Raw genomic sequence first — 13,210 nt, 5'->3', positions numbered from 1 at the left:
AATGCCACGTGGATCTGCGATCTTCCTGCTCTATGGTTAAATGGAGCAAAAGTTATCTGAAATTGGTGCCTGGAGGCAGGGGCGGACTGACAACACTCAGGGCCCCTGTACCAAATAAAGCAAGGGCCTCCAGTCGGCCCCTGACCACACCTCTGCCCCACCCTATTCGGACATCAGCCTGATTGGTGATGTCTGGCATTAGCCAAGGGAGTGGGAGCAGGCACTGTGCGTACATGTATGCCTTGTGTCCTTAGGGCTCATTCACACGGACGGATCCGCAGTGTATTTTACGGTGCGGATCCGCCGACAATGGACCTTACAGTGCTGCCTCCATCTGTGTCTGCTCATGGTGTCAATCCACTGCTATGAACAGACACGCTTTGATGTGCATGTTCGCCGCGCACATGCGCAGTATACATCGCAGCGATGTGTGCGAGTATACTGCGCATGCGCGTGGCGAACTTGCACCTCGAAGCGTGTCTGCTCTTAGCGGTGGATTGCCGTTATGAGCAGACACAGATGGAGGCAGCACTGTAGGGTCCATTGTTGGCGTATCCGCACCGTAAAATATCCTGCGGATCCGTCCATGTGAAAAAGCACTTATGGTATGTTCACATGTAGAAGATCTGCTGTATATTTTCTGCAGCTGATTTTGCTACCTATTGAAGCTAATGGGTTGCAAAGTCAGCTGCACAAAATATGCAGCAGATCCTGTATATGTGAATAGACCCTTTGGGTCTATTCACACGTACAGTATTCTGTGCAGATTTGATGCGCAGGATTTCAAACTGTTCATTTACTTTGAAATCTGCAGCAGAAAATCCTGCGCATCAAATCTGCGCGTCAAATCTGCACAGAATACTGTATGTGTGAATAGACCATAAAGGGGTTAATGATAAATAAACAAGCAGTGTGTTCACATGTTGTCGCCCCAGTGGGGTCACTTTCCCTCCTCCAGTGTCCACAGGTCACATTACCAGAACAATTTTTCGAAAAATCAGGGTAAAACCGTGCCATTTTTGCTGCGATTTTTCCCAAAAATATTTCTGGTAATGTGACCTGTGGAGCAAAAACAAAAATGTAGCCAGCACTTAAACCCAATACACGGGTGCACGCTGCTGTGGCAAGTACAAAACATGTAAAAAAAAGAAAATGGCAGCAGCACACTTGGTCAACAAAATGGAGGCTCTTAGCGCACTTTTTGATCAAAATGTGTCCTCCCATGTTTTTTTGTTTTTGCTGTGCAATTTGGGGGGAGTGGCTCCCTCTGTAGCTGTGCATCCCCTCCCCTATTTTCACAGGAGGTGGTTTTAGGTTGTTAGTGGATCCAGCATGTCACCCAGCCTGAGGTTAGGGTCCCATCCGATATGAGGCCACCTCCGCGTGGTGGATGGGGGGGACACGTTTTGATCAAAAAGTGTGCTAAGAGCCTCCATTTTGTTGACCAAGCGTGCTGCTGCCATTTTCTTTTCTTTTTTTTTACATGTTTGGTGACCTGTGGACACTGGAGGAGGGAAGGGGACCCCACTGTGCTGCTACCAGGGACGTGCACAGACATTTTGGAGGGTAGGGGCTCAAGTAAAAAAAAAGAGGGCACTTCTCATCATTTAAAAAACGTCTGCCAGACTTAATGTGCTGCGGCCCAGGGATACAGTGGACTCCCGCCAGGCCTCCTCGACATTGCTATCCCCCATAAAAGTTGGTGTTTTTGTAAAATAAAGTCAAGAACAGTTTCTATGAAGGTCGGCAGTGTGTATATACACTTTGGCTATGCTGTCAGTCTTATTTACAGAAAACATGTGACAGCTGCCCTATAATATACTGTATTATAGAGGAGATTTATACAAAACCTGTGCAGAGAGAGAGCGGGGCAGTCGCCCATAGCAACCAATTAGATCGTTTTGCAGAAGGCTTTTCCTCTGCAAAAGTTTTAATAAATCTCCCCCTATATGCCCCGGTCTGACCTCTATATGACAGAACCAATCACCCAGCACCAATCACCCATCCCCAATCACCCAGCACCCACCTTAGGGTGGGTTCACACATACACTCCCGTATGTCATTCATTTCAATGAGCCGGCCGGAGTGAAACGTTCGGTCCGGTCGGCTCATTTTTGCGCCGTATGCGCTTTTACAACCGGACCTAAAACCGTGGTTGACCACAGTTTTAGGTCCGGTTGTAAAAGCGCATACGGCGCAAAAATGAGCCGACCGGACCGAACGTTTCACTCCGGCCGGTTCATTGAAATGAATGACATACGGGAGCGCATACGGTGGCATACGGGAGCGCGAGGTTTTAGCTCCCCCCTGCCGTATGCGCTCCCATATGGGAGAAAACGTAGTGTGAACCCAGCCTTATGCAGGAATTTCCACACAGCTCTGGTTCTTACACTGAAGAGATGGACACCACACTAATATATACTTACATGCTGCAATATACAAGTTGGCAAAAAAAAGAATTATAAATATACAAAGACGGCCGGGCATAGCACAGCATACAGGATGGAGGCAGGGAAGCTCCGCCTCCATTGCGCACAAGACTGACTGCATACTAGCAATGTGGGGAAATACCTAGAAAACGGCTGCTCCACATTTAGTAAGTATAACATTATCTTTCTCCTGTTCTCCTGCACTGTAACCTGGTGTATTGGGTTTAGTGCGAGTAAACAGCCTTTCTCTATCGGCTCCATTGGGGGACAATAACCGTGGGTGTATGCTACTGTCTCTAGGAGGTGTGACACTATGGCAACAAAACAGTTGGCTCCTCCCAACAGGATATACCCGCCTTCAGGCTCTGAGCCAATGAGTTTAAGCTTAGTGTCTGAAGGAGGTGGACATGATCTGGACTGCTCCAGACCAGGTCTTCTGTTTTTTTGTTTTCCTAGTTAGGGACGTGTTTAGTTTCTTATTCCTTTTCTTTTCTGTTTTCAGGTGGGGACTCAGGGACTGCGGTTCCCCTTTTCCCCATTGCGAGTGAGGGTGCACAGACATTGCGTATATGCGCTGTTAACCCCCCCCCTCGCCAACGGTCAGCGCTTGGGTGGTACCTCATGGGTCCGGGTCCCCCTATTTAACTGCTCGCCTCGCTCGCGCATAGCAGCTAGGCATGATGCAGGTAACTAAAGCTGACGGAAGACTTCACTGAAGACTCCTTTAGGTAAGTTCTTCTGACTGAGGTAAGTACTTTCCCCCCTTTTTTCTCCATAGGTATGTACTCACAACCTCTGGAGACCCCCTGTTTTGGCCCACCTACACTTTATGAGCTAGCCCATGCAAGGGCTGTATTTTATTCTGGGGGAGCAGTGGCCCCTGAAGGGGCATTTTTTATGGGACACTACACGTGTGTGTGTGTGTGTGTGCTTGGTGCACTTCACTTATATGTGTGTGCTTGTGTTACCATGTCAGCGCCTTATATGCGGCTGTCAGACGCGGCACGGTATCAGGCCGGACGCTCTCAGTGCCGGTTTACTTTTGTTTTGTCGGCAGTGCCTTATATGCGGCTAATAGCCGCGGCGCTGCCGGCGCTTTGTCCGCCCGCTCTCTTCCCCCGGGCGCATAAACGGCCGTCAGGTGCACTCGGGACAAGGAGCGGGCGTCATGACAGTTCTTTAAGGCCGTCTATAGCTCCGCCCACAGGGCTAGGAACTCTCAGAGGCGTGAAGCAGCCTCCAATCAGCGCCGTGGCCGCGATTTTCAGTTAGGGGTCAGTTAGTGAGTGCCTTGCTTCAGGCACGCCCCTCTCTTCCTATTGGCTGGCCTGTTCACTCTCTTTCTAGCTGCTCAGAGCGAGTTCTCCTCACTGCAGCTGACAGGGGACACAGACTAGGGTGAGAAAGTTCCTATCTCCTTTTTTCTTTCTACATTATGTCCGTATCCAGAGCTGTTCCTTTCTCTAAACAGAAACCTGGAACTTCCGTGACTAACTATCTCTGTAAGCACTGTAATACCAAGATTTCTGGCTCGGCTGAGCCCACTTGCCCTGCCTGCTCCACTGCTCCCCCAGACCCCCTGGTACCCCCTGATGTCCCTTCGGTCCCGGTGGGTTCAGCCGCTCCACCAGCCTGGGTTTCTTCCCTGTCCCAGTATATGGCTGACTTGACCAAAGTCTCCCGTTCGGTGGCTGAGGCCTCCCGGGAAGTGGTGTCCGCCTTGAAGGGGTCTTCCCTGCGCAGGACCTCTGGAAGGGCCCATTCCTCGTCTCCACATACTTCAAGCTCTCACAAGCGTCCTAGGGGTGCCTCGTCTGACTCTTCCATTGAGTCTTCAGATAGATGTGAGCGTTCCCCTCGTGGGTCCCGCTCCATCAAGACCCCCCCCCCCCGCTCACCTGGGCACAAACGTCGTTCCTTCAGAGGACGTTCTCGGAGTCGCTGCTCTGCCACGCCAGAGCCGCGTACTCGGTCAGGGTCGCCCCCCCTCCAGGACTGCCTCTACTCATTCTCATTCCACTGGTAGACGAGGCTTCCGAGCCGGCATCTGACTCAGAGGACCGCCCGGACTCAATTGCAACGGTGAACTCTTTGGTGACAGCCCTAAGAGACACCTTTCACTTAGAGGACCCAGGATCTTCAGATGTCAATCCAGGACTATCCTTTCATCGTGCTAAGCCGGCACTTCAAAGGTTCAGCTCTCACGCTGACTTTGACAACATTCTGGAAACCGCATGGAAACATCCAGAGAAAAATTCAAGTACGTTATCCATTTGACAAGGACCTTGTCATTAAGGTGGTTTCCCCTCCCTCAGTGGATCCACCAATTTCCCGGATCTCTAAGGCGACTACACTGCCTCTGGCAGATGCCGCTGCCTTCAAGGATCCCACGGATAAGAAGGTAGAATCCTTAGCGAAGTTTGCCACTGAAGCAGCTGGCTCTTCTCTTCTTCCCATCTTCACCTCGACATGGGTGTCCAAGGGCCTGGCGGAGTGGTGCCAAAAGCTCCATCAGGATATCTTAGCGGGATTCCCCCCCCCCCCCCCCCGGAGGATCTATCTGCTCTGGCTCTCCAATGCTCTAAAGCTGGGGACTTCCTGTGCACAGCTTCCATGCAGGCAGCCTGTTCTGCTTTTGCTGTGGGTCACCTAGCGGCTTTCTGCCGCTCTATGTGGCTTAAAGCTTGGAATGCAGATGCTGCTTCCAAAAGCTCTCTCACTGAGCTTCCCTTTACGGGCGGCCGTCTTTTTGGAAAACGCCTTGATGAAATTATCTCTGAGGCAATGGGAGGTAAGAGTTCCTTGTTACCTCAAAATAAGGCTCGCCCTACTTCCCAAAGGAAGCCCTTTTCCTTTCGGTCCTTTCGGACCTCTGGCTCCAACAAAGAGTCCGGGCAGGCGCCCTCATGGGACAGGAAGGTTCCCTCATTCCGGCCACGCCCGTCTTGGAAGTTGGACTCCAACCGGTCAGGCCGCTTTGCGCCCAAATCAGGCAACCACAAGCCCACTTCTGCATGAAGCGAAGCCCCCACCCGTGGTTTCTTCTCGGGTGGGAGGTTGTCTCTTGGTTTTTCAAGACATTTGGACCTCTCACATTCAGGACTCTTGGGTCAGGGATGTGATGTCCAATGGTTACCGGATCGAATTTGCCTCCCTTCCGAGGGATCGCTTTTTTCGCTCCCAGGCCCCCCCTGTCTCCTCCTCTGGCGAAGCAATTTCGAGTGGCTCTCCAGTCTCTGCTTCTTCAGGGGGTTATTGTTCCCGTTCTTCCAGGGGAACAGTTTCAGTGTTTCTATTCAAATCTTTTTGTGGTTCCCAAGAAGGACGGTTCTGTGAGTCCAATTTTGGACCTTAAGCGTCTCAACCATCACATTCTCATCCGCCACTTCCAAATGGAATCTCTCCGTTCGGTGGTGGCATCCCTGGAACAAGGGGAGTTCTTTCATAAGTGGACATCAGGGATGCCTACCTCCATGTGCCAATATTCCCAGGCAATCATCGGTACCTCCGCTTTGCGGTTCCGGAGGGGCACTTTCAATTTGTAGCTCTCCCCTTCGGTATAGCCACGGCTCCTCAGGTCTTTACAAAGATCCTTGCACCAGTGATGGGCCTGTTACGGTCGACGGCAATCTCGGTGATACCCTATCTGGACGACCTTCTCATCAAGGCTCAAACCAGAGCCCAGACTCTGGAAAATCTGGACGTCACTCTCCACACTCTGACTCACTTTGGGTGGATGGTCAACTGGGACAAGTCAGTCCTCCGCCCTACCCAGTCTCTAACCTTCCTGGGACTTCAATTCGATACGGCGTCTGCCCGGATTTGTCTTCCGCCGGACAAACGTCTGGCGCTCCGGTCGGGGGTCCGCTCCCTTTGGTCCCGGGTATCAGTCTCCATCCGCACTTGTATGGAAGTCCTGGGTGGGATGGTGGCAACTATGGAGGCCGTACCCTTTGCCCAGTTTCATTACCGCCCCTTCAACTGGTGATACTTTCCTGATGGAACAGGTCTCCTCTGTCCCTCAATCGTCAGATTGTTCTCCCTCGCAGGGTCAGTCAGTCTCTGCTCTGGTGGCTCCACTCCCCCCTTCTTCTCCAAGGGCGGTCGTTTCTTCCCCTTCACTGGCAGGTTGTTACAACGGATGCCAGCCTGTCGGGCTGGGGCGGCGTGTTCAGGGATTGGACGGTTCAGGGACTCTGGTCTCCCCAGGAGACCCTTCTTCCGATAAACATATTAGAATTACGGGCGATTCTTCTTTGTCTTCTTCATTGGGAGTCCCGTCTTCAGTCCCGTCCTGTCCGCGTTCAGTCGGACAACGCCACGGCCGTGGCGTACATAAATCGACAGGGCGGCGCTCGCAGCTCAGCAGCCATGGCCGAGGTGACCAAGATTCTCACCTGGGCGGAGAGCAAGGTTCCGGCTATTTCGGCGATTCACATTCCGGGGGTGCTCAACTGGGAAGCGGACTTCCTCAGTCGGTCCTCACCCGACCCCGGCGAGTGGTCTCTACATCCAGAGGTCTTCGCACAACTCTGCGACCTCTGGGGTATTCCGGACGTGGACCTCTTCGCGTCCTGGCACAATCGGAAGATCCTTCCTTTTGTGTCCAAGTCCCGGGACCCTCAGGCTCTGGCCGTGGACGCCCTAGTGATTCCTTGGGTGGGGTTTGCCCTACCCTATTTGTTCCCTCCTCTTCTGCTACTTCCCAGGGTGCTGAGGAAGCTCAAGGCAGAGGACGTCCCCGCCATTCTGGTAGCTCCAGATTAGCCCTGAAGGTCGTGGTACGCCGACGTAGTCAGGCTCCTGGACGACACTCCACTGCGCCTTCCACTCCGTCCGGACCTGCTCTCTCAGGGTCCTCTTTGCCACCCCAAATTACAGTCGCTGCATTTGACGGCATGGCGGTTGAGACCGCGGTTTTGAGGGCCCGCGGGTTCTCTTCCCAAGTCATTCACACCATGCTCAAGGCTCGTAAGCCCTCCTCTGCAATAATTTACCACCGTACTTGGCGGTCTTATTTTCGTTGGTGTGAAGCTCAAGACTTCTCCCCGGTAACCTTCTCGGTTTCCCGTCTTCTCTCCTTTTTGCAGTCGGGGTTGGAACTAGGGTTGTCTCTCAGTTCCCTTAAAGGTCAGGTTTCGGCCCTTACTGTTCTTTTCCAGCGGCCCCTGGCTTCTAATTCTCATGTCCGGACTTTCCTTCAAGGAGTGACGCATGCTGTTCCTCCCTATCGGTCACCCTCTCCCCCTTGGGACTTGAATTTGGTTCTGAGTGCCCTCCAGGGTGCACCCTTTGAGCCCCTTAGAGAGGTGTCTCTCCGCCTCCTTTCTTGGAAAGTGGCGTTTCTTGTTATCACCTCCATCCAGAGGGTGTCTGAATTGGCAGCTCTCTCCTGCCGTTCTCCGTTTCTGGTGATCCACCAAGACAAGGTTGTTTTCCGGCCAGATCCCTCCTTTTTGCCTAAGGTGGTTTCGGCCTTTCATCTCAATGAGGACATTTTCCTCCCGTCTTTTTTGTCCTGCTCCTTCTCATCCTAAGGAGCGCTTACTACACAAGCTGGATGTAGTTCGGGCTGTTCGGTCTTATCTCTCCATCACTTCTTCGTTTCGTCAGTGTGATTCCTTTTTCGTCCTTACAGAAGGTCGTTGCAAGGGACAACCTGCTTCCAAGGCCACCATTTCTCGGTGGATTCGGTCTGCCATTTCGGAGGCCTATTGCTGTAAGGGGAAGATTCCTCCTTTCAGGGTTGTGGCTCATTTTACCCGTTCTGTTGGGGCATCCTGGGCTCTCCAGAATAGAGCCTCGGCCTCGCAGATTTGCAAGGCGGCTACCTGGTTATCTTTGCACACTTTCTCGAGGTTCTACCGAGTTCATACCTTCGCATGGGCTGATGCTAGTCTGGGCCGTAAAGTGTTGCAGGCGGCAGTGGAACGGCCGTCTGCCTAACTGCTTATCTGCCCACCCAAGGGACGGCTTTGGTACGTCCCACTGTCTGTGTCCCCCAATGGAGCCGATAGAGAAAAGGAGATTTTTTAACACTTACCGTAAAATCTCTTTCTCGAAGGATCCATTGGGGGAAACAGCTCCCACCCTTTTGGGATTTTCCTTGGTTCTCTGTCCGAGGGTGTGTTCTGTTACGTTTTTTCTTCTGGTTCTCGGACAGTTTGGGGTTTTTCTTGACCTAAAAAAATCTCCTTGTCAGTTTCTCTTTAATTACATACCGTACCCCCCTTAATGAACTATATACTGTGCCACCATTCATCTATTAATTCCCTATATACTGTGACACCATTAATTAACTATACACTGTGCCACTATTATATAACTATATACTGTGCTACTATTATTTAACTATATACTGTGCCACCATTCATCTATTAACCCCTTCACGACGAGCGACGTACATGTACGGCGCCGCGAAGTGTCACTTGGCGCGCGGCGACGTACATGTACATCGCGGGGTTCCGAGAGCGCCGCGTTGCCGGTAGCGGTGATCGGGCCGGGATGACTGCTGTTATCTAACAGCAGGCATCCCGGCACATCGCCGAGGGGGGTCCTGAGACCCCCCCATGACCGCGATGGGCGCAAATCGCAGGTCAATTCAGACCTGCGATCTGCGCGATTCCGGGTCATACGGGTCACTGGTGACCCGGAAAATAAGAGACACCCTCGATCCCCCTGAAGGGATAGGGGTGCCACCCGTCCTATCCCTGCTATTGGTCGGCCGAGCGACTGACCGATAGCAGAGAGGGGGAGGGGGGGTTAAAGTTCAGTTTCCCCGCTTTGCCCACCTATCGGTGTCCGGGCAAAACGGGGGAACTGTACAGGGAAGGTCGGCGCCGAAGGTCCCTTACCTGGATCCCGGATCCCCGAGCGTGATCCTCCCCCACGTGCGGCGGCGGCGGCAGCAATACTTCCGGGTCCTGCTAAGTGAGTTGTTGCCTAGCAACATCCGGAGGGCCACAGTTTACAGTGGTCTCTAAACCGTGGCCCTCCAGATGTTGCAAAACTACAACTCCCAGCATGCCCAGACAGCTGTTTGCTGTGTGGGCATGCTGGGACTTGTAGTTTTGCAATATTTAGAGGGGTTCAGGTTGTAGATCACTAAGTGGTCTCAAACTGTAGCCCTCCAGATGTTGCAAAACTACAACTCTCAGCATGCCCAGACAGCAGTTTGCTGTCTGGACATGCTGCGAGTTATAGTTTTGCAACATCTGGAGGGCCACAGTTTTGAGACCACTGGACAGTGATTTACAACCTGAACCCCTCTAAATCTTGCAAAACTACAACTCCCAGCATTCAGGAACAGCATAAGGCTATCTTGGCATGCTGGGAGTTGTACTTGCGTGCCTCCAGCCATTGCACAACTACATCTCCCAGCATGCCCTTCCGCAATCAGTACATGCTGGGAGTTGTAGTTTTGCAACAGCTGGAGGCACGCTGGTTGGAAAATACTGAGTTAGGTCATAGAACCTAACTCAAGGTTTTCCAACCAGTGTGCCTCCTGCTGTTGCAAAACTACAACTCCCAGCATGCATGGTCTGTCAGTGCATGCTGGGAGTTGTAGTTTTGACCCCCCTCCCATGTGAATGTACAGGCTACAGATTACAGATTCACACTGGCGGCAGATTACAGTGAGTTCCCCGCTACAAATTTGAGCTGCGGCAAATTTTCCGCCGCAGCTCAAACTCCTAGCGGGAGACTCAGTGTAATCCGCCGTCAGTGTCAATGTAACCGAAAAACACTACACTACACTAACATAAAATAAAGACTAAAACACTACATATACACACGTACACTGCCCCCCCTACCACCCCCCTCCCCAATAAAAATGAAAAATGTATTGTACAGCAGTGTTTCTAAGATGGAGCCTCCAGCTGTTGCAAAACAAAAACTCTCAGCATTTCTGGACAGCAATTGACTGTCCAAGCATGCTGGGAGTTTTACAACAGCTGGAGGCACCCTGTTTGGGAATCACTGGCATAGAATACCCCTCATAGGCGTGCGCACGGGGTGTGCCGGGTGTGCCCAGGCACACCCTAATCCAGTGGCGTTGCGACCCGGGTGCGGCCCGCACCGGGTGACACCAAGACGCTCCGCAGCACCCCCCATCTGTGCCCGACCGTCCTTCACCAGCCCAGACCCCCGCCCCCCCCGCGGACAGGCGCACCGCACAGCGCTGCCTCCTGCTCCTGTTTGTGCCCCGCTTCGCTCTGGCTCACCTTCAGTTGGTCCGGTCATGTGACGGCGCATTACTGCCGTCACATGACCATTTTTACACTAACATGCTGGTGTTGCCCTATACTTTTCATTTTCACAAGAGGTAAAAGGGAAAACGCCCCCCAAAATTTGTAACACAATTTCTCCCGAGTACGGAGATACCCCATATGTGGACGCAAAGTGCTCTGGGGGCGCACAACAAGGCCCAGAAGGGAGAGTGCGCCATGTACATTTGAGGTGATTTGCACAGGGGTGGCTGATTGTTACAGCGGTTCTGACAAACGCAAAAAAAAACAACACACCCACATGTGACCCCATTTTGGAAACTACACCCCTCACGGAATGTAATAAGGGGTGCAGTGAGAATTTACACCCCACAGGTGTCTGACGGATCTTTGGAACAGTGGTCCGTGAAAATGAAAAATTTTGCACAGCCCACTGTTCCAAAGATCTGTCAGACACCAGTGGGGGGTAAATGCCCACTGTACCCCTCATTACATTCTGTGAGGGGTCTAGTTTCCAAAATGGTATGCCATGTGTTTTTTTTTTTTGTTGTTGTTATGGCACCATAGGGGCTTCCTAAATGCAACATGCCCCCCGAGCAAAATTTGCTTTCAAAAAGCCAAATATGACGCCTTCTCTTCTGAGCATTGTAATTCGCCCGCAGTGCACTTCAGGTCCACTTATGGGGTACCTCCATACTCAGAAGAGATGGGGTTACAAATTTTGGGGGGTCTTTTCTGCTATTAACCCTTGCAAAAATGTGAAATTTGGGGGGAAAGCCACATTTTAGTGAAAAAATATATATATTTTTTTACATATGAAAAAGTCGTGAAACACCTTTAAAAAATGTGAAATTTGGGGAAAAACCAACATTTTAGTGACATTTTTTTTATTTTTTTTTTACAAAAGTTGTGAAACACCTGTGGGGTATTAAGGCTCACTTTATTCCTTGTTATGTTCCTCAAGGGGTCTAGTTTCCAAAATGGTATGCCATGTGTTTTTTTTTTTTTTTTTTTTTTGCTGTTCTGGCACCATAGGGGCCTCTTAAATGCAACATGCCCCCCAAAAACCATTTCAGAAAAACGTACTCTCTAAAATCCCCTTGTTGCTCCTTCCCTTCTGAGCCCTCTACTGCGCCCGCCGAACACTTTACATAGACATATGAGGTATGTGCTTACTCGAGAGAAATTGGGCTCCTTTTACCCCTTGTAAAAATTCAAAAATTGGGTCTACAAGAACATGCGAGTGTAAAAAATGAAGATTTTGAATTTTCTCCTTCACTTTGCTGCTATTCCTGTGAAACACCTAAAGGGTTAAAACATTTACAGAATGTCATTTTGAATACTTTGGGGGGTGCAGTTTTTATAATGGGGTCATTTATGGGGTATTTCTAATATGAAGACCCTTCAAATCCACTTCAAACCTGAACTGGTCCCTGAAAAATTGTGAGTTTGAAAATTTTGTGAAAAATTGGAAAATTGTTGCTGAACTTTGAAGCCCTCTGGTGTCTTCCAAAAGTTAAAACTTGCCAATTTTATGATACAATCATAAAGTGGACATATTGTATATGTGAATCTCCCCCCCAAAATTTTTTGGGAATATCCATTTTCCTTACAAGCAGAGAGCTTCAAAGTTAGAAATATGCAAAATTTTAAATTTTTTCATCAAATTTGGGGATTTTTCACCAAGAAAGGATGCAAGGTACCACAAAAATTTACCACTATGTTAAATTGGATTATGTCACGAAAAAACTATCTCAGAATCAGAATGATAAGTAAAAGCATTCCAGAGTTATTAATGTTTAAAAAGTGACAGTGGTCAGATTTGCAAAAAAGGGCTTCGTCCTAGAGGTGAAAATAGGCTCCGTCCTTAAGGGGTTAATTCCCTATATACTGTGCCACTATTATTTAACTATATACTGTGCCACCATTCATCTATTAATTCCCTATATACTGTGCCACCATTAATGAACTATATACTGTGCCACTGTTATTTAACTATACTGTGCTACCATTAAGGATCTATACACAGTGCAAGAATACATAAAAATATAATGTTCCAATATAAATAAAATATATTCTGTGCTTCCATAAATTCCCTATATACTGTGCTTACATTCCTCTATTAATTCCCTAATAATGTGCTTAATACAATAAATACAAGCACATAACATAAAGACACATACAGTACATACGTAATATATGAATTCGGGTAGAAAAACAGACATGGTGCACATCTACAATCTTGTATAATGATCTGATTGCTTCTCAGCATAATATCAAAAACTAACAGGTTGTTAGTATACATTTTTGATCAAAAAGTACAAGCCCACTCGCCACGTCAAGGCCACCTATTTAGAGTGGGTCCCTAACGTCCCTAGCATAAAATGGCGCAGCACCGAGCGGCAACCACCACCGCCGCGACACCAATGCCCACAGGGGTGAACGACCCACCGGCAGAGCGGCCCCAATGCCACTCAAACCAGTCTATGGGCCGCACCCCCCCGCAGACACGGCGCCACGGCAGTAACGGACACCGCACAGCACCACACCAGTGTG

The sequence above is a fragment of the Hyla sarda genome, chromosome 5 (assembly GCF_029499605.1).
Source record: "Hyla sarda isolate aHylSar1 chromosome 5, aHylSar1.hap1, whole genome shotgun sequence".
In the NCBI taxonomy this organism is placed as follows: Eukaryota; Metazoa; Chordata; class Amphibia; order Anura; family Hylidae; genus Hyla; species Hyla sarda.
Note: the sequence above shows the minus strand (reverse complement) of the source record.